A 25,607-nucleotide genomic window follows, 5' to 3' on the forward strand; every position below is an offset into this window, starting at 1 on the left:
AATATAATATAGGAAACCTAAGGGTTCTATATTTCTGAAATTATAATAATAAAAAAAAACGAATCATATTAATAAATATTAATATTAGCCATGCCTCCACTTGAAGTGTCGGGGGTATATAGGAAACTTAGTCACTTTAGTTACGTTCACTATCAAACAGTTCGTAGTAACGAACTGTAGTAAGGAGCGACCCGGCTCAATAGTAAACGAAACTCTAAAAAACGGAATTTTGATACTAAAAGATACATCAAAAGAATCGAATTTTCACGCTGATTCTAAATATATAAGTTTCAATTAATTTAGTCTTTTTCATCAAAAGTTAAGAGCCTGAGAAAATTTGCCTTATTTTGGAAAATAGGGGGAAACATCCCCTAAAAGTCACAGAATCTTAACGAAAATCACACACATTCGGCGTATCAGAGTACCCTATAGTAAAAATTTCAAGCTCCTATCTAAAAAAATGTGGAATTTCGTATTCTTTGCCAGAAGACAAATCACGGGTGCGTGTTTATTTGTTTGTGTTTTTTTGTTTTGTTTTTTCTTTTCCCCAGGGGTCATCGTATCGACCAAGTGGTCCTAGAGTGTCGCAAGAGGGCACATTCTTACGGAAATGAAAAGTTCTAGTGCCCTTTTTAAGTGATCAAAAAAATTGGATGGCACCTAGGCCCCCTCCCACGCTCATTTTTTTCCAAAAGTCAACAGATTAAAATTTTAGACAGCCATTTTGTTCCACATAGTCAAAAACCATAATAACTATGTCTTTGGGAATGATTTACTCCCCCACAATCCCTGGGGGAGGGGCTGCAAGTTACAAACTTTGACCAGTGTTTACATATAGTAATGGTTATTGGGAAGTGTACAGACATTTTCAGCGGGATTTTTTTGGTTTGAGGGGTGGGGTTGATGGGAGGGGGCTACGTGGGAGGATCTTTCCTAGGAGGAATATGTCATGGGGGAAGAAGAATTCAATGAAAAGGGCGCAGGATTTTCTAGCATTACTACAAAAAAACAATGAAAAAATAAACATGAAAACGTTTTTTCAATTGAAAGTAAGGAATAGCATTGAAATTCAAAACGAACAGATATTATTACGCATATGAGGGGTTCTAAAAATACTTTAGCATAAAGAGCGAGGTATTTAGGAGGAGATAAATACCTCGCTCTTTATGCTAAAGTACTTTTAGTAATTTCAACTATTTATTATACGGCCTTTTTGATTCAGGGGTCATTCTTAAAGAATTGGGACAAAACTTACAATTTAGTGTAAAGAGCGAGGTATTAACGAGGGTACAAACCCCCTCGTACACATAATAAAAATATAAGAATATAAAAGTTTGTTACCTAAGTTAATTCTTAAGTTACGCATGTTTTTTACTAATAAAAACGTTCGTTAAAAATTAAAAGTTCTAGTAGCCTTTTTAAGTAACCGAAAAATTGGAGGGCAGCTAGGCCTCCTTCCCCACCCCCTTATTTCTCAAAATCGTCTGATCAAAACTAAGAGAAAGCATTTAGCCAACAAAAAATTAATGTACAAATTTCATTTCAATAATTTATGTGCGGAGAATCAAAATCAAACATGCATTAATTCAAAAACGTTCAGAAATTAAATAAAAAAAAAACTAGTTTTTTTAACTGAAAGTAAGGAGCGACATTAAAACTTAAAACGAACAGAAATTACTCCGTATATGAAATGGGTTGTCCCCTCCGCAATCCCTCGCTCTTTACGCTAAAGTTTGACTCTTTGCCACAATTCTACTTTTTAAAACAATTAAAAGCTTTAGCGTAAAGAGCGAGGGATAGCAGAGGGGACAACCCATTTCATATACGGAGTAATTTCTGTTCGTTTCAAGATTTCAGTTAGTAAAACTAATGGCTTCTCCCGCACCCCCTGTCAGAGGAGGGGTGAAACCATCTCGGCTGATTCCAGAGAAATCTGAATATGATAAAACCTTGGTATGCACTTCGTTCTCTTCAAATGAGAATAGGGACACTGTGATTAGAATCGGAACTAAAAACATTTAATTAAGTAACCAAAAAATTAATAATCATCAATTATCACTATTTAAAACATTAAATCCAGTTATATTTAACTTGAATTGTATCAACTGGGTCTCGTATAGATTTCGTTAAAGAATAAATGATTTTTTTTTACTTATATTGTAAGCTTTTAGCTCCGAACATGCATCAAGCATTAAATCAGCTAAACAAAGTATTTTGGAAGAAAGTTTATTAGGATAGAATCTCTCTCTCCATTTTACTATATATATCCGTAGTTATGTTTAATAAGCTTTAACTAGATAAGTTTGTACAGTCTATTTCTCACTAAATTCTTTGAATACTTTTGCCTCCTACATTACCAAAAGTCTTCCTTGTTATTTATACGATTTACCTAACCCAACCCCTCTTTGTGTATTATTAACTAGCTTATTTTCTTTATAAATTCTACTAGTTTTTTACAACTTTCTCACGTTACTGACATGTCAAATAATTAATCTGTCTTTTTTTCTTGATCAATATTACCATTTTTCTCTTCTTTTTTTTTGCTGTGTTTGTTTTGACTATGAATTGTGAATTCACCTACCTAGACTTATGATAGTCATTATCTTGGAATTTAGCTTTATCTAAGTCGATACATATCAGGATCGACTATTCATGAAACTATAGGGAGGAGGGACAAAATATGTTACTTAAAATCTAGGGTGCAATTTTGTTGTTTTTTCAAATTCTTTTTCCAATAGAAGTGCCAAAAACAGACATTTTTCAGTGAAAACACCAAAACAAGGTATTTTCAAACTCTAGATGAGTCAACTGTCTCTGCCCCCTCTCCCCTTCCTAAATCCATCTTATAGGGTGTAGAGAGGGGGGAGTTTATCTGATACAAAAGCACAAACAAGATACTTGAACTGTGATTTATTACAATTTGGGGAAAGCAATTAGATTTGTTTTGAAGGGAATCTAATTTGTCACAAAAAGGAAAAAAACTGAGTTCTCTGGAAAGTATGAGGAACTTGCAAGAATCCCCCCTTGGTCAGTGAATCTCAGAAATATATTTGTCTCAAAACTTCTGTGTTGTTGTTGTTGTTTTTTTTTTTTTTTTTTTTTTTGGGGGGGGGGGGTTCTTTAGATTAACCAGATTCGAAGACCAATGAGGGGGGGGGGGAGAGGATAACAAGTCTAGGTATATCCTGATAAAAGCAAATTTTAAAGCATTATAGTGTAACCTAGACAAACCTAATTACCTTGACCTTGTTTGTTTGCGATTAGGCCTATAGTTTATTATATTGTATAAGTGTTAAGCAATGATTAAGTACTGTATATTTACTGTTTTTGGTGGAAATAAATAAATTAATATGAAGGATAACAAAATAATATGGAAAATAATATAAATAATATTTATAGTACAATAAAAATATATGTACATATATTCATTATTAATAATAGTAATACTAATTATATTTATCAAATTAAGAATAAAAATTGATAATATTAATGTTATTGTGTTGATTACATATATATATAAATATATAATATAAATGAACCCTATCATAATACATTAATGTAAAAGGCTAAAATAAAACACTGATAAAATAATCAAGATAAATAAACAAAGCAAAAACTACTCATAAAAGTAACAAAATTACCTGAGGTAAATTACCTGATAGTTTGCTGGCTTTGATCGTCAGCTTCATCATTCCATTATCCTTAAAAGCATTTCGGCAGCTTAATACCGTTATCCTTTTTTAACACTCTTTGAATTAGATTTTTCATTCTCTACAATTTTTCCAACTTTATCACCATCAACAACTACTTTATCAGATTTCTCTATCAGGCTTTCTTCAACCAAAATAGAACCACCACTAGCACCATCTACATTTTTCGCAAGGTTTATCCTTTGTCATTTGGAGGTTTATTTTTGTCTTTTTCTTGAGGCCCTTTAAAAGATGTTTTTGAATCATCTAAAGTAGAGGTTTGCTCGCCAGCACTGTTCACAAAAGGTTTTTGAACTTCATCAACTTTGTTTTCCTTCTTTACTTCAACACTCGAAGATATTTTAGAATTACATTCAACAGAAGGAGGTTGAGGGAGCTCCTGTTCAACAGGAAGTTCATTCACAGTTGTTAAAGTCTGTGACTGAGGTATATGACTAGCCATTTTATTGACATTCACCTCTTGACATTTGGCATTTTCACACTGCTTTGTACAACCTGCACAGGTAAACTAACACTACTTGGATTCACAATATGAGGATATGATCTGCTCAAGTATTTGTTCTGGGAGCGTTGGAGTCTGAGATGGATGAATGAGAGTTTGTGACATTGGACTTTGCTGTGGAGTCCCTAAATCAAAGAAATAGAGCCAAGAGTTAGTGGCGAAGGCTATATTGCTGAATTATTTGAAAGTTCAAATTAAATAATTGAAACAAAAACGAAATATTTCTAACATATAAACAAAACAATGATTAGCTTCATACGACATGACACGTTGATCTGGAATGCTCTCCCCGCTTTTCCCAGGATAAAATTCCCGGGGAAGTTATCCCTAAAAGTTTTGTGTTGGCTCTTTAAAAAAAAGGTTCAATAGTCATCAAAAACCTTGATAAAGGACTAGTCGCAAATCCGATATCTAATTAAACCTAGCAACGTAAATTTAGGACTAAAAAAATATATATAATCTACATCCTGAAATCAAAAACTCAAGAGAATCAAAAACTCAAGTTGTGCAAACTAATTTTGATCTGGAGCTTAGATATTAGAGCTGGATATAGTTTACTGCAGACAAAAATCAGCCTGACAAATCGTATTTAATGTTGAGGGTTTGACTCAATGAGACAGAAACAAATAATTGATATGCTCTTCATTATCAAGTCAAAAAGTACAAATATCAAGACTATCATAGGCAACGGAATAGCGCGAGTTGTTGTAGAAACTTCAAAAAGGGCTCATTCGAATAGAAATTAAAGGGGCTAGCACTCTTTTTAATACTCAAATTAGAGGCCAACTAACACCCCTCCCATGCCCACCACTTTCCCAAACGCGTCCTATCTAAATATTTGAGATAACGTTTTGTTCAATGCAGTTGAAATGTCCAGAAATTATGTAGAATTTGAGGATAACACCCCCTCCACCCCAAAGCCTTCAGGGCAGGGATGGTGAGTTATGTCCTGGGGGCATATAAGGTATATATAGAAAGGGTTACCGTATAAACTTCGAAGGAGGTTCATAGGATGGTAATCAGAAGTTACAGCGCCCTTTTTAATATTGAGAGTGATCGGGGGGACTACCCCTCCCCACACCTCGTATTTTCCCAAAATGCGTCTGATGGAAATTTTGATATAGCCATTTGTTGTCTTAGAAACTTCGAAAAGAGCTCATTCGATTGGATATTAAAACGGCTAGTTCTCTTTTAATAGTCAAAAGTGATTGGAGGACAACTAACTCTCCTCCCACGCCCACCATTTCTCCAAACACATCCAATCAAAATTTTGAGATGGTCATTTTCTTCAACGAAGTTAAAAGGTCAGGAAACAATTTATTTTTTTTCATGAAAATACTAAAAACCTTTTACAATAAAATATACCAAAAATGGATTTTCAAAAGTTAGGCGGGACGGGAGGGGGGTTCAGAAATCCCTTAATTGAGCACATAAGCAGCACCAAAATATTACAATTGTTTAAAGTGATTGGTGAATTAAAGTCAAAACTAGAAATAAATCTATGTTGAGTCTTATTCCTGTTTCTTTTTTTCGGACTTCGTCAAATTGGCCTCTTAACGGCTACAATTGAAAATGTCCAAATATTTTTCCATTTCTGAATAATCTAGCTTATGAGAACAATTTACATAAAACAGAAAAAAGAAATCATCTTAGATCGTTTTTTGTGGCTTCAGACAATGGAAAGCACTATAAAATACGCATTCGCGTTCTACAATAAACTTTCAATTGACGCGGATGGCACAATGTCCATACTCCAGGATTCGCCTTACCGAGGCCTTGTAGAGCCTTCATAGTATTTCCTCATCGAGAAACTTGAATGATCTACGAGGGATTCTAACTAACGTTGACGGTTTTTTAAGGATTTCTATGCCGGTGCTCAGAAAACTAAACTTGGCATCAACAATTAAGCCCAAGTTACGCTCTAGAAAGCTAGGCTTAAGTTTTTCCAACGAGTTTATAAGTTATGTTTACTCTTGTAGGGCCCATTTGTACGTGGCGGAATTTTTTGGCATTAATTTGTTCAGAAAACTAAACTTGGCATCAACAATTAAGCCCAAGTTACGCTCTAGAAAGCTAGGCGTAAGTTTTTCCAACAAGCTTATAAGTTATGTTTACTCTTGTAGGGCCTATTTGTACGTGGCGGAATTTTGTGGCATTAATTTTCGTCAATTAAAATGCCATCCATTCTCAACTTTCTCTAGGTCCATTGTAGATTGCTCTCATCTTCCGGTGTGGAAATAACACGAAATATCACATTCTTTATCCCTCTCCCCACTCCAAACTCAAAATAGCTTCGCCCGTGCCTCCATGGCTTTACGCATAAAAGTATAAATAGCTTATGTTACAATTTTGTTTCAGTATGATAGACCAATTCCACCAAGAAAAATATAGAAAACAGGAAAAAATTTACAGGAAGTAACAAAAATACAAAAATAAACCGTGTACTGGTCCAATAAGAGAGGCACCCGCATACTTCCACCGTTTACCCAAGCCAAATTAATCAAACACTTTGAAAACTAAAAGGTTCTATCACTATATCACCTCTATGACTATCTACCTTGATTCTGGCCTTGTGCCCGGATCGGCCATACTCTAAGAAAATAATACCTATTACCTGTGGAAAGGATACATGAAGTATTCTGAGACAGTTAGTGGAAACGAGCTGGTAAGGAGTAAGGAGCGGTATGACTCAATAGTAACCGAAACTATAAGAAAATACAGTCTTGATAACAATAGATGCACCAAAAGAACAGGATTTTGATACTTACAGATTCAGCATAAAAGAGAACTGTACGATAGAGGATTCAAGCTTCCATATACACAAATTTTGAATTTTTGATTCTTTGCCAGAAGAATGATCACAGATACACGTTTATTCGTTTATTTTTCCAGGGGTAATCGTATCAAAACAAAGATCCCTGAGGATCGGGAGAAGGCTTATATGATTATAAACCAAAAGTTCTATTGCCCTTTTTACATGGCCAAGAATATTTGCGAGCATCTAGCCTCCCTCTCATTCTCCCAAAGTCATTCGTTAAAAATTTTGAGATAAGTAGTTTTGTTCAGCACTGTCAAAAGATCTAGTAACTATGACATTAAGGATGACTTGGCCCCAACAGTCTCCGGGGGATCACATATACCCGTCTATTTGTTTATTTTTCCCAGGGGTAACCGTATCGAAACAATGATCCCAGAGGATCAGGAGAAGGCTTATTTGATTATAAATCAAGAGTTCTAGTGCCCTTTTTACGTGACCAAAAGTATTGGAGAGCACCTAGCCTCCCTCCCATTCCCATTTCTCCCCGAAATCATTTGATCAAAATTTTAAGAGCCCCTCACAGTATCTAGGGAAGGGCTGCGAGCTATGAACTTTACCTATAGTTTATACATAGTATTGGTTAACGGGATGGATACACATATTTTCCGGGGAGGGTGGGGGTGGTGTATTTCTGGTACGGAGATTACGTGGGGGAAACTTTACATTGAGAAATTTTCCATCGAGGAGAAGCCGGATATCCCGGCATAATTTAAGAACGATCAGAAACTTATTCAAAAACTTAGTTTGGAATTTCGCTTAGTTTAGAAATTCTTAGTTTAGAGTTTTAACGTTGCTCCTAACTTTCTGGGGGAAAACATTGTTTTTTTTCAAATTAGCTAATATAAAAGGCAGGATAGCTCATAGAATATATATATATGTATATATATATATATATATATATATATATATATATATATATATATATATATATATATATATATATATATACATATATATATATATATATATAATATATAAGTATCTTCTAAATGTAACTGCCCTCTCATTTGATTCTCCTTGTCCCCGTGTTGAAAGGAAAGAATATGAAGAATAATAAATGATTTAAGCACTCGTTCTTTACCAGACTCCTTACAAAGTCAATCTTAACTACAGAGTAAAGACTTTGGCTTGCCTTACAATGTTAGAACAAGCTCTGTTAACACTGCTGTTTCACTTCCTTAATCACAGTGCTATACCCCTGAATAATATAACCTGAATAATCTGGCGGGGGGGGGGAGGATTGCAAGCGTCTTGTGAAAAATCAATGACCAATCATCTATTGACGCTACCCACAATTCTGTAGAATCCATTTTCTTTGGATTTTAGGCTCAATACATCATTTCAAACTGCTTACCAATTCACACTTTGGAGCAAAGTTAAGGTCCATAATGGATCTGTTGAGTTCTATGCTATTGATGGCAAAATTTAGGTGGTATTAACATATGTACATGGTTGTATGGAATGGATAGTCCCAAACAAATTCTCATGGCTTGATATTCCATTCTTTGTCATTTGACAATGACATGGATAAAAATCAGCAAAAACACCTGACAAACTCATGAACACATGACACCAAAAACACAAGAAAGTGTGGATCTTCCTTAAAAGGGCTAGTTGTCTTTAGGAGTCAATAGACATGAATGTTTTAAAAGGCGAAAAATCTAATTAGTTTGCTTGATTATTATCAAGGCTAAACGTACTGCCCCGAAAACTTCATAAATCCACAATACCCTTTGCAACAAGAGAAAAAAAAAGGATGAGCAGAAATTGGCGGTTTTCAGGGAGCCAATCATTAGACCTACAATGGTCAAGGGGGCAAATGGTGTCCTTGGCACCCTAATCCATTTTTTTCTAATTTACGAATATCTGATTAACTCCAGTTTTACAAAAAAAGCAAACTGAATTTCAAAAATATAATTCGAATTAACAATTAGCCTACTAGGAATTCCTCAACAAATATGGATATGCTGGTACATTTTATTTTGAAAAAAAAGTACACAAAGCAGGTAGTAAATAAGTAGAGTTCGCAAAAAAAAAAATATCCCGCTGGTATTTATTTGAGCCCGATTGCCAGTTTGAACCGAACTAATTTCTTGGTTTCAGCCATATATTTCAATGGCTGAGTGTATTTCTGATAATGTAAATCATACTGTTGATACGCGTCCTGCAATCGTAAAACACATACTGGGCTGTTACGACCGTAAGACTGCGGACCGCAAGATTTTAATTACAACCATAATTTAAACAGTACATAACTTATGCTACTACGCTAGGCTGTTACAAAAAGGAAACACAAATGAATTGGGCTGTTACAACCGTGCGGCAGACTAGTAGGAATGGAAAAGCCCAAGATAATACGTCATGAGATCTCTTCGCATTGATTGGTGGAAATATGTGAGAGCCACGTGGTTCATGCATGTATGTAACGAAATGAATTCATCAAAACTTTCTAGTTGTAAAACAAACTTAGATTAAGCAACAACATAATAGATTTTAACTTAGATCAAAGTTTTCAATTAGAAATGTCTTTTTATTGTGACAGTACGATTTGTAAAGGCCATTATCATGACTTCAGCAATTCATATGGGAGCATTATAGACAGTGAAAAAAGTCTTCTAAGTTATGTGTTAGAGAGAAATCATTGGAAAAAGGTTTCGGAAAGTAGTTCTATAGCATCTAGAAGAGACACAAGCTTGCAGAAAAGTGCTCTCAGAAGGAAAATGAATAAGATTTCGAGGAAAAAGCACATCAAACATGGTAGCATCAAGAAAGGTGACACAATGAAAACATTTTTGCGTGTGCAAAAACGAATTAATAAAAGGAAAATGAAAGAAAAAAGAGAGGCTTTAAAGGGAAACACGGAGGTACCCGAAGATACATTGATAAAGACGGAAATGACATAGATTGTAACGACGAAAGTTGAACAGAGAGAAGATCCGGGAACTGAAGAAAGAGAAAACGTGGATTTACCAACCTTAAAACGAGAAATGGAAAAAGTGGATGCAGAGATTCGACGTGTTCAATTCGAGGTTGAAACACTGGAAGTGGAGCTCCAGAAGTATTTAGTTCAAAAGCAAATTGATTAACTTCAAAGGGTTTTGGAGAGGAATTAATTACAAAGTTTTGGAGATCCTATGACATGGTGGCCTAAATTCTTGTTTTCTGGATACCAAAATTATTTATTCGTTAAGCTAGTTTTTAAATTCTTTGTAGGTTTGTTTTTGATAATATGTTTGTCCTTTAAAAAAATGCTCTTTTTACCTTAACTTTGGATATTTAGAGAAAAAGAGCATTTTTCACAATTCTTTTCGGGCCAAGAAAAAGGTAATTTTAGCTTATGGTAAATTTATGTAGCCTATTCTTAGTGATGTTTCAATTTTTGCTTATGTGTATTCTTATCTTAAACTACCAAATAGCTCTTTTCAGAGCTAACAAACTCAAACTAATGCTCGAAACTTGCAAAATTGGGATTGCGAATTTTTTTAACAGCAAATGTTTTGTAACCAAATGATTGTTGATCAAAAAACTGAAAAGAAATAAAATGCCTGGATATAATTTTAGAGCATTGAAGGGAGTTTTTGGTTCAATAAAATTTAGGAATAATTAAAACACATTTATTCCTTGGATTGAAGCTGTTTTGTTTCCCGAAAGAAAACATCAAGCCCCCATTATTTTTCTACGTAATAATGGCTACCTTATAGCGTCCTAGTCTAAACTAGTCAAAGAAGATGAGTTTTGAATTGACTCTTGTTTTTTTCAAATATGCCCTTGAGTTTAGTGTATAATCTATTGATTATTTGGGGAAATGATCTCCCTCTCTGGCAATAAATGAGTATATTTTGTTACTAGATCCATTTGGAAGCAAATTTACAAAAATTACAAATTGATTATTTGAAATTTTGCAGCACTAAAATTTGTACGCTCAGTGCAAGAGCTGCCATCTCTAAAATCATTTCTGAAAAGAAAGACTGGAAGAAGAGATAGAAAAGACGAATTTCTTTACCGGGATAGCTCATGGTCTTCAAGAAATAGTAGAGAAGACAGCTATGAGAGAGCTAGGAAATACATGGCTCCAAAATCCAAATATTTCCAGTCCCCCCAACTCCCCCTCCCAATGACGCTGGATCCGGTCGAGACTTAAAATGAGAGATCTGAGTTAGGAGGTCCTTCTAAATATAAAATTTCTTTAAGATTCAATTACTCCTTTGCAAGTTAAAAATGTCTCATTTTTTCTAGTTTTTCAGAATTAACCCTCCCCCCAACTCCCCCAAATAGAGTGGATCCGTTCCGGTTATGTCAATCACGTATGTAGAACTTCTGCTTACTTTTCCCATCAAGTTTCATCCCGATCCCTGCACTCTAAGCGTTTTCCAAGATTTTAGGTCCCCCCAACTCCCCCCAAAGTCACCAGATCCTGTCGGGATTTCAAATAAGAACTCTGAGACCTGATATCCTTCTAAATATCAAATTTCATTAAGATCTGATCACCTGTTCGAAAGTTAAAAATACCTCATTTTTTCTATTTTTCGATTTAACCGTCCCCCCACTCCCATCCAGATGGTCAAATCGGGGAGATGACCATTTCTAACTTAATCTGGTCTGGTTCCTGATACGCCTGGAATTCTGAGATAGCCATTTTATCCCCCATAGTCGAAAAGCCTAATAACTATGTCTTTAGGGACGACTTACTCCCCCGCAGTCGCCGTGGGAGGGGCTGAAAGTTACAAACTTTGACCTGTGTTTACATATAGTAATGGTTACTGGGAAGTGTACAGACGTTTTCAGTGGGATTTTTTTGGTTTTGGGGGAAAGTTGAGGGGGGGGGGTTACGTGGGAAGATCTTCCCATGGAGGATTTTCTCATGGGGAAGAGACTTTCAATGTAATCAATAAATTTGAGGGCAACTCCTCCCTAGCTCCTTTTTTCTCAAAATCTTCCGATTAAAACTATGACAAAGCCATTTAGCCAAAAAATAATAATTTGCAAATTTCATTTTAATTATTTATGTGCAGAGAGCCAAGATTAAAACATCCATTAATTAAAAAACGTCCATGAATTAAATACGTCTTTTTAAATGAAACTTTTTACTTTTACTGTTGAAACTTTTTTTTACTGTTTTAAAAAGTAGAGCTAAGAGAAAGAGTCGAACTTTAGCGTGAAGAGCGAGGCGTTGAAAAGGAAAAGCCCCTTTCATATACAGGGTAATTTCTGTTCGTTTTAAGTTTTAATGTCGCTCCTTAGTTTCATTTAAAAAACTTGTTTTTTTATTTAATACTATATATATCCGTAGTTATGTTTAATAGTTTTAACTTGATAAGTTTGTACAGATTATTTCTGACCAAATTCTTTAATTCTCTTACATTACCATAACTCTTCTTTGTTATATACACCCTTTACCTAATCCACCCCCTCTTTGTGTTATTATTAACTAGTTTAATTTCTTTATAAATTCTACAAGTTTTTTTTTTTTTTTTTTTTTTTTACAAATTTGTCATGTTACTGACATGTCAACTTATGAATCTGTCTTTTTTTTTCTTGATCAGTATTACCATATTTCTCGTTTTTTCTGTTTTTCTTTTGACTATGAATTGTGGATTCACCTACCTAGACTTATGATAGGTCATTTTCTTGGAATTTAGTCTTATCTAAGTCGACACATATCAAGGTCAACTATTCATGAAACTATAGGGAGGAGGGACAAAATATGTTTCTTAAAACATAGAGGGTAATTTTGTTTTTTTTTCCAAATTCTTTTTCCAATAAAAGTGCCAAAAAAGACCGCCGAAACAAGGTATTTTCAAATTCTAGGTGAGTCAGCTGTCCCTACCCCCCTCTCCCCCTCCTAGATCCATCTTAGAGAGTGTAGAGAGGGGTGGGGTAGTTTATCTGATACAAAAGCACAAACAAGATACTTTGAACTGTGATTTTTTATAATTTGGGGAAAGCAATTCCATTTGTTTTGAGGGGAATCTAATTTGTCAGAAAAAAGGAAAAAAAATTGAGTTCTCTGAAAAGTGTGAGGAAATTGCAAGAATCCCCCTTGGTCAATGAATCCCAGAAATATATTTGTCTCAAAACTTCTGTGTTTTTTTGGGAGGGGGGTCCTTTAGATTAACCAGATTCGAAGACCAACAAGGGGGGGGGGGGAGGATAACAAGTCTAGGTATATCTTGATAAAAGCAAATTTTAAAGCATTATAGTTTAACCTAGACAGATCTAATTACCTTGACCTTGTTTGTTTGCGATTAGTCCTTTAGTTTATTATATTGTATAAGTGTTAAGCAATGATTAAGTACTGTATAATTACTATTTTTGGTGGAAATAAATAAATTAATATGAAGGATAACAAAATAATATGGAGAATAATATAAATAATATTTATAGTACAATAGAAATATATGTACATATATTCATTATTAATAATAATACTAATTATATTAATTAAATTTAAACTAATAATTGATAATATTAATGTTATTGTGTTGATAAATATATATAAATATATAAAAATACATTAATGTAAAATAATACATTAATGTAAAAGGCTAAAATAAAACACTGATAAAATAATCAAGATAAACAAACAAAGCAAAAACTACTCATAAAAGTAACAAAATTACCTGAGGTGATAGTTTGCTGACTTTGATCTTCAGCTTCATCATTCCATTGTCCTTAAAGCACTTCGGCAGCTTAATACCGTTATCATTTTTTAACACCCTTTGAATTATATTTTTCATTCTCTACAATTTTTTCAAATTTATCACCATCAACAAATACTTTGTAAGATTTCTCTATCAGGCTTTCTTCAACCAAAATAGAACCACCACTAACACCATCTACATTTTTTTCGCAAGGTTTATCCTTTGTCATTTGGAGGTTTCTTTTTGGCCTTCTTCTTGAGGCCTTTTATCAGGTGTTTTTGTATCATTTAAAATAGAGGTTTGCTGACTTGCACTGTTCACAATAAGTTTTTGAACTTCATCAACTTTGTTTTCCTTATTTACTTCAACAGTCATAGATATTTTAGAATTACATTCAACAGAAGGAGGCTGAGGGAGTTCTTGTTCAACAGAACCGGAGGTTCATTCACTGTTGTTAAAGTCTGTGACTGAGGTACATGACTATCCATTTTATTGACATTCACCTCTTGACATTTGGCATTTTCACATTGCTTTGTACAACCTGCACTGGTGAACTAACACTACTTGAATTCACAATTGGAGAATATTGTGTGAAATCTGCTCATGTATTTGTGCTGGGAGCGTTGGAGTCTGAGATGGATGAATGGGAGTTTGTGACATTGTACTTTGCGGTGGAGTCCCTAAATCAAAGTAACAGAGCCAAGAGTTAGTGGCGAAGGCCCTGGAGATTGTATTGGAACATAAGGCCTCAATTGCTGAATTATCTGAAAGTTCAAATTAAATAATTGAAACAAAAACGAATTATTTCTAACAAATAAAGAAAACAGTGATTATCTTCAATCGACATGTTACGTCGATCTAATTATACCTAGCAACGTGAATTTAGGAAAAAAAATAATATAATCTACATCCTGAAATCAAAAACTCAAGAGATATTGACATTAAAAAAAAGTTGTGCAAAATGTTTTTGATCATATTAGAGCTGGATATAGTTTACTGCTAAAATCAGCCTGACTAATATGCCTGACTATTTAAGGTTAAGTGTTTGATTCAATAAGACAGAAAAAAATAATTTATATGCTCTTCATTATGAAGTCAAAAAGCACAAATATCAAGACTATCATAGACAACGCAACAGCGCGAGTTGTTGTAGAAACTTCAAAAAGGGCTCATTCGAATAGAAATTGAAAAGGCTAGAACCCTTTTTAATAGTCAAAAGATATCTGTTTTTGTTTTTGATCAAATGTTTTGTTTTTGTGCAAAATGTTTTTGATCATATTAGAGCTGGATATAGTTTACTGCTAAAATCAGCCTGACTAATATGCCTGACTATTTAAGGTGAAGTGTTTGTTTGAATAAGACATAAAAAAATAATTTATATGCTCTTCATTATGAAGTCAAAAATTACAAATATCAAGACTATCATAGACAACGCAACAGCGCGAGTTGTTGTAGAAACTTCAAAAAGGGCTCATTCGAATAGAAATTGAAAAGGCTAGAACCCTTTTTAATAGTCAAAAGATATCAGAGGCCAACTAACACCCCTCCCACGCCCACCACTTTTCCAAGTGCGTCCTATCTAAATTTTTGAGATAACGTTTTGTTCAATGCAGTTGAAATGTCCGAAAATTATGTAGTACTTGAGGATAACACCCCCCTCCACCCCAAAGCCCTCAGGATAGAGATGGTAAGTTATGTCCTGGGGGCATATAAGGTATATAGAGAAAGGGTGACCGTATAAACTTCGAAGGAGGCTCATTGGATTGCTAATCAGCCGTTTTAGTGCCCTTTTTGAGATTCAGAGTGATCGGAGGGTGAATATCCCCCACACCTCGTATTTTTCCAAAATGTGTCGGATAGAAATTTTGAGACGGCCATTTGTTGTCTTAGAAACTTCGAAAAGAGCTCATTTGTTTGGATATTGAAACGGCTAGTGTTTTTTTTTATAGTCAAAAGTGGGTCCTCCCACGCCCACCATTTATCCAAACGCATCCAATAAAATTTTTGAGATGGTCATTTTCTTCAACGGATTTAAAAGGTCAGGAAACAATGTCTTTGGGAATGACATCCCCCCCCCAAGTCCTTAGGGCAAGGGTTTTAAGTTAGGCCCTGGGAGCATATAAAGTATTGATAGAAAGGGTGAAACACCGGAATGGGCTCATTTGATAGGAAATCAGATGTTCTAGTGCCCTTTTTAAGATTCCGAGTGATCGGAGGGTGGATATCCTCCATACATCTCGCATTTTTCCAAAATACATCTGATAGAAATTTTGAGATGGCCATCTGTTGTCGTAAAAAATTCGAAAAGATCAATCCATTTGAAATTGAATGGGCTAGTGCTCTGTTTAATAGTCGAAAGTGATTGGAGGGCAATCATCCCCTGCCCACGCCCACCATTTCACAAACACACCCAATCCTATTTTGTAATAGCCATTTTGTTTAACATAGTTGAAAGGTCCGAAAACTATGTCTTTGAAGATGACCCACCCCCAAGGCCCTCAGAGCAAGGGTTGTAAGTTATACGCTGGGGGTATATACGGTATGTGTATAAAACATGATGGTATAAATTTCGGAAGGGGTTCCTTGGATTGGTAATCAGAAGTTCTTGAGTAATTTTTAAGATTCAGAGTTAAATGAGATTGGATACCCCCCCCCACCCCTCACACCTCACATTTTCCCAAAATGCATCTGATACAAATTTTGAGATGGCCATTTGTTGTCTTAGAAACTTCGAAAGAGAAATTCAAAGAGCCAGTGCCTTTTTTAATAGTCGAAAGTAATTGCAGGGCGACTAACCCCCTCCCATACCCACTATTCCCCAAAAACATCCAATCAAAATTTTGAACTAGCCATTTTGTTCAACCTAATTGAAATGTCAGATATTATGTCGTTGACAATAACAACTCCCCTACAGACCTCAGGGGAAGGATTGGAAGTTATTCCGTCGGTGCATATTAAACATATATAAAAAGGATAATCGTATAAACTTTGTAGGGGGCTCATTGTATTGCTAATCAAAACTTCTAGTTCCCTTTTTAAGAATCAGTGATGGGAGGGTGGATATTGAGATATTGTTCAACGTAATTTAAAGGTCCAGAAATAATGTCTTTGAGGATCACAATCCCCCCCCCCCACAGTCCTCAGGGCAAGGGTTTTAAGTCATGCCCTGGGGGCATACAAGGTACATATAGAAAGGGTGATCGTTTAAACCTCGGAGGGTGCTCATTGGATTGGTAGTTAGAAGTTCGAGTGCCCTTTTTCAGACTCTCAAATACCTCGGTTTTTCCTTAAATGCATCTCATAGAAATTTTCAGATATCCCTTTGCTGCCGTAGAAACTTCAAAATCAGCTCATTCGATTGCAAATTGAAACGGCCAGTGCCATTTTTAATGGTCGAAAGTAATTGGATGAGATCTAATCAAATAGTCAAAAAGAATTGGAGGGCAACTAATCCCCCTCCCAGACCCACCGTTTCCCCAAACACATCCAATCGAAATTCTGAGATATACATTTTGTTCAACATAATTAAAAGGTCCGGAAATCATGTCTTTTAGAATGGACCCCCCCTCCCCACAGCCTTCAGGGCAAGGGTTGTAAGTTATGTCCTAGGGTATACAAAGTATAATGGATGATCGTATAAACTTCGGAGGGGGCTCATTGGATTCGTAATCAGAACTTCTATTGCCCTTTTTAAGAATCAGAGCGATCGAAGGGTGAATATCCCATCGACACCACGTATTTTCGCCAAATGCATCTAACAGAAATTTGGAGATAACCATTTTTCGTCGTAGAACTTCGAAAACAGCTAATTCAATTGGAACTGGAAAGGACCATTGTCCTTTTTAATAGTCGAAAGCAATTGGAGGGCAACAGCCCCCCTCCCACGCTCACCATTCACCCAAACACATCTAATCAAAATTTTGAAATGACCATTTTGTTGAACGTAATTGATAGGTCTGGAAACTATGTCTTTGAGGATAACACCCCCCCAGAGCCCTCAGGGTAACGGTTGTAAGTAAGGCCCTGGGGGCACATAAGGCATATATAGAGAGGATGATCGTATAAACTTCGAAGGGGCCTCACTGGATTAGTAATCCGAAGTTTATAAGATTCAGAGTGACCAGAGGGTGGATACTCCCCCCTACACACCTAATATTTTCCCAAAATGCATTGGAGGTCAATAATCCCGCCACGCCCAGTAATTCCCAAAACAAATCTAATCAAAATTTTGAGATAGGCATTTTGTTGAGCGTAGTGGAAAGTTCTGGAAATTATGTCTTGGAAACTCCCTTACCTTCTCAAGACAAGAAAGAAGACATTTAAAATGTCTTCACTTTGTTTTCACTTGTTTAAAAAGTTATTACTAGATAATAGATAGGCTGGAGAGGAGGGCTAGCAGCCCTCCTCTCCAGCCCGTTCATTTTCCATACGCGTTCATTCAAAATTCTAAGACAACCATTGTGTTCATCATAGTAAAATGGTCCAGCAACTATGTCTTTAGGGATATTTGACTTGTCGAGCCCCCACAATTATGCAATTGGCCAATTATACTTTAAAACTAAATGCTGCCTTAAAATAAATCAAAAGGCATTGTGTTTATGGTTGCCAATAAGACACCTCAGCAATATATCTAGAACCACTGGGGGGGTATTAAGTTGAAGTTTTCGGGGGTACTATTATTATTACTTGCGCTCTTACAATATAAATAAACAAAAAGGGTGCAAGTGTATCCAGGTTGTCAAAGGGCATAGATAGAATCTTTCGGGAATGACATTAAGTTTTATTTTTCAGGTCAACTTCAGAAACTATACAATTAAATTAGCAATTATACTTTTTGTGTCAGGGTTAAAAATTGTTGAAAAAGTTTCTCCGATATACAAATAGCAACCTATATTATGGATTCTTATAGAAGAAACTGAAAAGATATACAACATTATTTTTTTCCATGAAAATGACCATGTCAATAAAACGAACAGAAATTGATTTAAAAAACTATTTCCACAAATAAGTCTTAAAAAGAAAAGTAAAGAACTCCATTAAGCTAAGAATGAGCAAAAATTAAGTACAATAATTTTCCAAGCGTAAAACTACCACAAACCAATATCAATAAATAAATGAAACTTAAAACAATCAGAAATTACAGTAAATAGCCGATTCAAACTCATAACAAACAAAAATTAACACAAGTAGGGCTGATAACCCCCATGCCATATCATGACCAGAACATAATTTGCACTTTACTGAAAACAACATACGTTTGAAATGTTTCCATCTTCCTTACTTTCATATATATATAAAAAAATATCAAAACCTTAAGTAACAAATGTTAATTAAACTAACAATCCACGGTATTTGTTTGGTTGTTTATTTTAATTTTAATATGCTAGTTTGTTGATTACCACTTTTGCAAGTTCCCCAAATTAAAATGTGACTTAGCATCAACGTTTCTGAGTCTTATAGTCACAAAGAAAAACACAAAAAGGATAAGAACACTTATGGAAAGTGTTACGGAAACTACTTCAACAATTATCCTCCATATTGTTAGTGAAATTGAACAACTAAATTACAATTAAACAGGTTTAGAAATTAGATCTTACTGGGTAGTGGGTAGGTGACTGATGACCAATCGTCGAAAGAGTGGGCGGCGATACATGAGGAAGCTGATTTGTAATGTTAAGTTGAATAGCACCAGATATGGACTGTGCATCATTGAGCGTATATGAGAATGCACCATCGGCTGAATACTATTCCTTGACAGTGTCCCTCTTTGGATTATCTGATAGGAGGGCTGTACCATTGTTGTTTTTTTTTTATTTGGGCAATTGCGCCACCTAGAAATATCAATTTTTACTAACACTTAATTTCAAATTCATTTATTAAAAACTCAAAAAAAAGAGACAAAGATCTGGCAATACCCTCATTGACAGAAGACAGGATAACTAACAGCTTTAGAAAGGGCAACTTTGAGCTGCCTTTACACTGTTGTTTGGAGATGGCCCTTTTTCAATTTAGTGTTTGTTTTTTAGATTTGTCTCAAGCATGGACTCCTTAATGCGTCTGAACACCATTACAGAAATTCAATACATCGTTTTACCGCTATTTTTCCTGTTGGATGATTTGGATACACTCAATATAATCTCCAGTTCTGGATGATCAGTCACTATTTTTTCCTTTTGTTGTCAAGGAAATTGTTATATCTATGTACTTAGGAAAACAATAAGTCAAAAATAAAATCAAATTTTTGACAGTAACTGCATATCCACATACAAGATGTCACATTAGGTATGATATTTTCAACAATTCACAAAAATAACATCACAATAAAATTAACATAGCCACTAGTAGAAAAAGAATAGAAAAGAGACAAAAAGTTTTTTTCTTCTGTTATACTTGATTTAGAAATGCAACCAGAGCTCCTTTTGTAATTAGTAATTTTCTCCCCCCCCCCCTGTGTTTAGGGTATCTAGATGAAATAACAAATTCGAATTGCATATTATCCTTTAGGGCTGTAGCAGAGATTTTTTCTTGCAAAAGAATAGTGATCATGTGTGTACTTTCTGTAAGTAAAATCCTTGTTATACTTGCATAAATCCCACATGAATGGCATGTAGAGTACTAAAGAATAATGTTACCAAAATATGTTGAACCTGCTTTTGGGGCTTTCTTACTTCTTACATTTTGCGAATCTTATACTTAACACTGATCCTGACATTTTTCAAACGTTGACAAACACTGTAATCTTAGTCATTATTGACTTGAATTTCTTAGGAAGTGACTTTGAGAACTCCACAGGTACATTAAAGGGCTTATTTGAAAGGAAATGACTATATCTACGTGTTTTTGTAAGTTCCAAAACATAATAACAAGAATAAAAAGCAAGTTTTGAAAAAAGAACGCATATTGATACAGAAAATGATGTCACATTGGGTGTAACATCATAATTGAGTTGGAAATATGACTAGAGGTTCTTTTGAAATTGGTAATTTGTCCCATGTGTATGGGATACAACTCCAGTTGAGATAAAAAATTCAATTCATCCAGCATCTTTCAAGACACAGAATATTTTATGGACTGCCTTTAGAAAATTCCCGATTAAGTTCTTATATTTTGTAGTATTGAAAAGCAGTGTGGTCCTAGTCATTATTGACTTGAATCTCTCATGAACTGACTTGTGCTTACTAGGAGCTGACCAAGAAGACTCAATAAAAGTTCGGAAGAGAGCCATTCCAGTTTGTTAATAGTAACAAGCAAATCTTAAAATTTTCAAAACAGAGGTCAATAGTCGGTTACCACGCCTTTTGAGGCACACTTTTACAGGAACGCACCAGATAGGAAATTGACAACTGTTGCTACGGCCATTTCACACTTGTTGCATCTATATGATTCTATGTCAATCTAAATCTAGTCTAAATTAGATTTTTTGTCCCAAGGAGAAGAGGAAAACGCATACCCTTTAGAGGAAAACACGTAAAACAATACAAGAGGAAACACAAGAACACTTAACATGGGATTAAAAGGAGAACCCACACGTCCAACTGCACTGCAGTGTTATCCTATAGGATCAGAAAGATTTAAAATTTTAAACTTGAATGAAAGATCATTTATTTGGAGCAAACCATGAATTTTCTGAAAGCATACAAATTCTTTCCTTTTTAAACTGTTTTTTTTTTCTAACTAAAAGATAGTGTTGGTAGGATAATATGCCTGTTATATAAATTGGTTAAAAATAATAACTATAATGTTTTGTGGTAGCTCTACATGGCACTGTTTACCTTGGAGGATATCAACTGTCTTGGTTTTTTCTTTGATTAGCCATGGAGTGATGGTAACTTGATTTTATTCAAAGGCAGGATCAATCCCCCCCCCTGAAAAATTATAAAATATCAATGTTTTTATTTTTTTCTCAGGGAAGGGAAAAAAGCACTATCCTACCATCCATCATGGAGATTTGATTGAGCTGGGTCTTCTTGCCCAGCAGTAAGGTAATTGAGAGTAGGGCATCCAAGAACCTATATTTACACACTTCCTTTTCAAACTCTGTTCTTCTCTCCTTGAGGAAAAAGTTGTTTTTTTTTCAAAATTTTTCCATGGGTTTTTGGGAATCTAATAATTCACACACAAGAATCAAACAGTAACATTAACTTAGTAAAGGACAATTTGTCTCCCATGCATTATTTTTTTTGTCTTTTTATTAAAAAAAAAAAAAGACCCAAGAGTTTGATAAAGGTTTTTAAATTAGTGTGACTAAGATTTGGAGGAAATTATTTTGTCGTCCAACAAGGTCAATTACTTTTCAATTAAAATGTTAAGTCCTCCCATCCCATTCTTTAAGGACCTATACTTCCTTTGTCTACCTGCATCTTGAATGTGCTTGTCCCATTTGGCATCCTGGCATCTCCCTGATGAATCAGATAAAATTGAGTCCATTCAAAAAAGAGCCCTGGTAATAATTTTTTAACAAACTAAGGTACCATACTCACTCCTTATAAAAAAAAAGGCCAAGCTGGAAACTCTTGAGCACAGGAGAAGAATGTTGTGCCTCTTTTTTGCAAAAAAAAATGCAATAATAAACCTTTGAACAGAAAATATTTTCCCCAAAAGACACTCCCTATCTAGAACTGCCTGCCATATACTGTTTCTGAACCTATTCTTGTCTTGCCCTCTATCCATTGCTTTACCTCCAGGTATAGAAAACCTCCATCCCCTTCATTACTGATAAAATAAACCACTAGTTTTAATTTTTTTTTTCTTCAGTACTGGTGATACCCTATGTTTTATGTTTGTATGATTCTTTTGTTCTCTCTTCCTTTTATATGTTCTCTTTTAAACCTTTTTAATGCTAATTTTATTTCACTCTTTTTTAGTTTTTTTTTTACTTTTTAACTTCCTGAAATTTTGCCACTTAATATTTTTGACAAATGAATGGTTTTGCCATTCTGATATTGTTGTTTTTTATATTGTCTTGCCAGTTTTTTTATGTTGTACTTTTTTCTTTTTCGGTTTTATGACTCAGGAATGGAAATTCAGCCCTTTTGGGATTGTGACATGTTTTTTGAAAAACATCTGGTTTTCAAACATTTGAATTTAGACAAAAGTTGCCTAGTGAATTAAAATATAATTATTCTGTTTCAGAATACTTTTCTAAGATTAAATCTACCCAAGGATGTGTTGAAGATTAAACAGCATTTTCTAAGATTAGATTTAAGCTTTAAATGTTGGCAAAGATTAGGCTCCACTATTGTCAATCTGTGTATTTGAAATTATGACTGTCGAATATGGTTTAAATATTCAAGCTAATCACAAATTTTTTGTGAAGACTTTGACAAATTTAATAGTGAAACTTCTAGGTAGTATCATATAAATTTTACAATGATTTAGCAGTTAAAGAGTAGACTGGCTGGCTTGAGTACTGGGTATCTTACTCTATACCATATTCCATAACTGACATAGACAGGTGAACATACTGGTCAACTCATTTTTTTGTGTGTGTGTCTGAGCTATTTCTAGATGAACACTTTAAAATTATTTGAATAACATTTTGGGAAAATACATATTTAATCATACACTTGGAGATCAATTACAAACTGGGATGATAACTGCTTCATTATAGGAGCTGTAATGCATAACTACATTGATGTAAGTAAGAAAAACATTTTAGGGTTACATATAGAGAGGGATATCTATTGGCAAGTGAATTGATTAGTATATTTGGAGAGACTATAGAAATGGCATACCCCCCCCCCTCTAATTTGCATAATATATATGGAAAATTACATCCTGAATCTCAATATAACATTCATTTGCATCACAAGTGAACTTTCCCCCATATTAGCCATATGGTGAATGTCCTACAGAAACTCTGTATAATGTCTTAGTATAACCCTTTGACCTCTAAAGTGTTGATGTGGCCTGTGCCAAATATATATATCTGTGATATACAAGTGACATAGCTCTGCTTAAGACCCGTGACTAAACAGCCTAGATGATTGGATGTAGGCCTAGGCTGTATGAGTGGTTGCTTTACTCAACCATCAACTAAACGATAAGAGCATACAATAAGGAATTAAGTAGCATGCTCATACAGTTCCTTAGCCATTCATAAATCTTATCTAAATTGATCACTATGCTAAAACAAGTTGTAGCCCAACCATTGTTTCAAACAGAAGACCTAGGCATGTGAGTTTAAGTTTGACTACAACAATAAAAAAAAAACAGAGCAAAATCGACTAGATATAACTTAACATAGACTAGCTCTAATATGTCATAGAACTAAATTAATCTACTTTATTCAGAAAAGGTCTTTAGGACATTAGGCTAAGCCTTGGCCAAATCATTACACAAAATTGTTAGACTCAATAACTTATATATTCTAGCCCCATAATATTTTGACTTGTAAAAGAGTATAATGACACTTAAAAAATATAATTTGGTTCAATTTTTAGGTAAAAATCTTTTCAAACTTAAGGAGAGAATCCAGAAAGATTGCTTAGAAATGTAATGACGTCAAATTGTCCAATATTAAAAATCTAATGAGAAATTATAATAGATGGCAGAAAAGTATCCAAAGTGTAAAAAAATGCAGGGTCTACATAAAGCTTTTTGTTAGGCGAATGAATTTTCAACATCAACCACTGAGGTTTCACAACAGTTTTGTTTTGTTTTCTGATGTAAAACTTTTCAAAATACTATAAAATGAGCTGAAAAGTAAAACTGACGGAAAAGGCAAAGCTGTTCTTATTGAACTCATTTTTCCTATTCGTTAAAAGGGAAACATCCAAACTAGAAAAATGGAACTGAGTAGAAAGCTTTTTTAAACGGATATTTTTGTAACATTGCAATTAAAGCGCTAGACGGTCATGGTGAATGTATTATTTAAGCTCTATTTCTTCAATACTCTTAAATATGGATGTGAAAGGCTTTAAATTCTTAAGAATGAATTCTATTTTGACATTTAAACTACAGGTGTAACAACTGATGTATATAACATGTATATGACATGATGTATATGACATAATGTATACGTAAAAATTTATGTGACGGAGGAGTTAGGCTCATCAAAATCCCGAAAATAAGGCAAAATAAGTAAAAAATACTTAGGAAATCAGAAGACTCTGAATCTGTCGTAGCAGTCCAGACTTAAAAAGCCCTTGGCATGAATATCTGTGTGCCAACCACTACCAACGACTCACCACAGCACCAAGCCACATGAGGCCAAGACAGTTGGACACGCTCTTCTTCCACCAAAATATATTTAAAGTTTCCCTCGTTAGGCCTTTCCTTTCTATTATTTCCCTTCACATTTAACTTAGTTCTTCTTAGTTGTGCTTGAAACTTGTTTTTGTTGTATTGATTTTAGAGTCTACTGTGTTTTAGAGTTCATTGTCAAGAAGTGTGCACAATGGCTAAATTGATTGTTTGATAAAGCCGCGAACCCTCTAATTTTCAATAACTATACAATAATTCTACTAAAGCTGTTATCTCCATTCGCTACGACCTAAGGCCAATATCACCAAGCTTGAACTTGGAAAATATATGTTCTATCTTATTTAAAATCCATCCCAGCTCGGTGGTCATCTTCTATAATCTAGCGTCTGGAAAAACTTTTGGGCAAAGGATGAAGGTTGCCTGATCTCAAAACAACTAGTTAAATAATACAGCCTGAATTTTTTCAGCTACTATAGTTTCTGAGGCACAATCTAGTATTTACATAGGTAAAAAAAAAGTAGATTTTACCGCTTTTACACTCGAGAAACATAGTACCACTCCACTTTCGTGCGGCATAGACGGGAAGAAAACTGGCTTTCAAAAATCTGGTGCTAGGCGTATTCTCCCCAGGGAAAATCGCAATATTTTTCTTGTTACTTTTGAATATACAAATCGGTATTATTTCCTGTGCAACTGGGAAGTTGACAAAATAATTTTTGATACTTTTAAAT

At 34.6% G+C, this 25,607-nt stretch overlaps 1 protein-coding gene across 7 annotated transcripts in view; it reads right to left on the bottom strand.

Annotated features, from left to right (window-relative positions):
- LOC136025022 (uncharacterized) overlaps window positions 1-24,184 on the bottom strand; it is a 125,266-nt gene extending 101,082 nt beyond the window's left edge. For 2 of the 7 annotated variants that reach the window (XR_010616998.1, XM_065700661.1), the window contains exons 1-4: window positions 24,082-24,184; window positions 19,269-19,502; window positions 13,651-14,435; window positions 18-4,337 (exon numbers count right to left, since the gene is read on the bottom strand). The gene's annotated coding sequence lies outside the window, so the exon portion shown is untranslated. Of the gene's footprint in view, window positions 1-17; window positions 4,338-13,650; window positions 14,436-19,268; window positions 19,503-21,603 lie in introns of all 7 variants that reach the window. The other 5 variants (XM_065700658.1, XM_065700657.1, XM_065700655.1 and 2 more) reach the window with 4 other exon arrangements.
- Window positions 24,185-25,607: the final 1,423 nt, after the last annotated feature.

The sequence above is a fragment of the Artemia franciscana genome, chromosome 3 (genome assembly GCF_032884065.1).
Source record: "Artemia franciscana chromosome 3, ASM3288406v1, whole genome shotgun sequence".
Lineage (NCBI taxonomy): Eukaryota > Metazoa > Arthropoda > Branchiopoda > Anostraca > Artemiidae > Artemia > Artemia franciscana.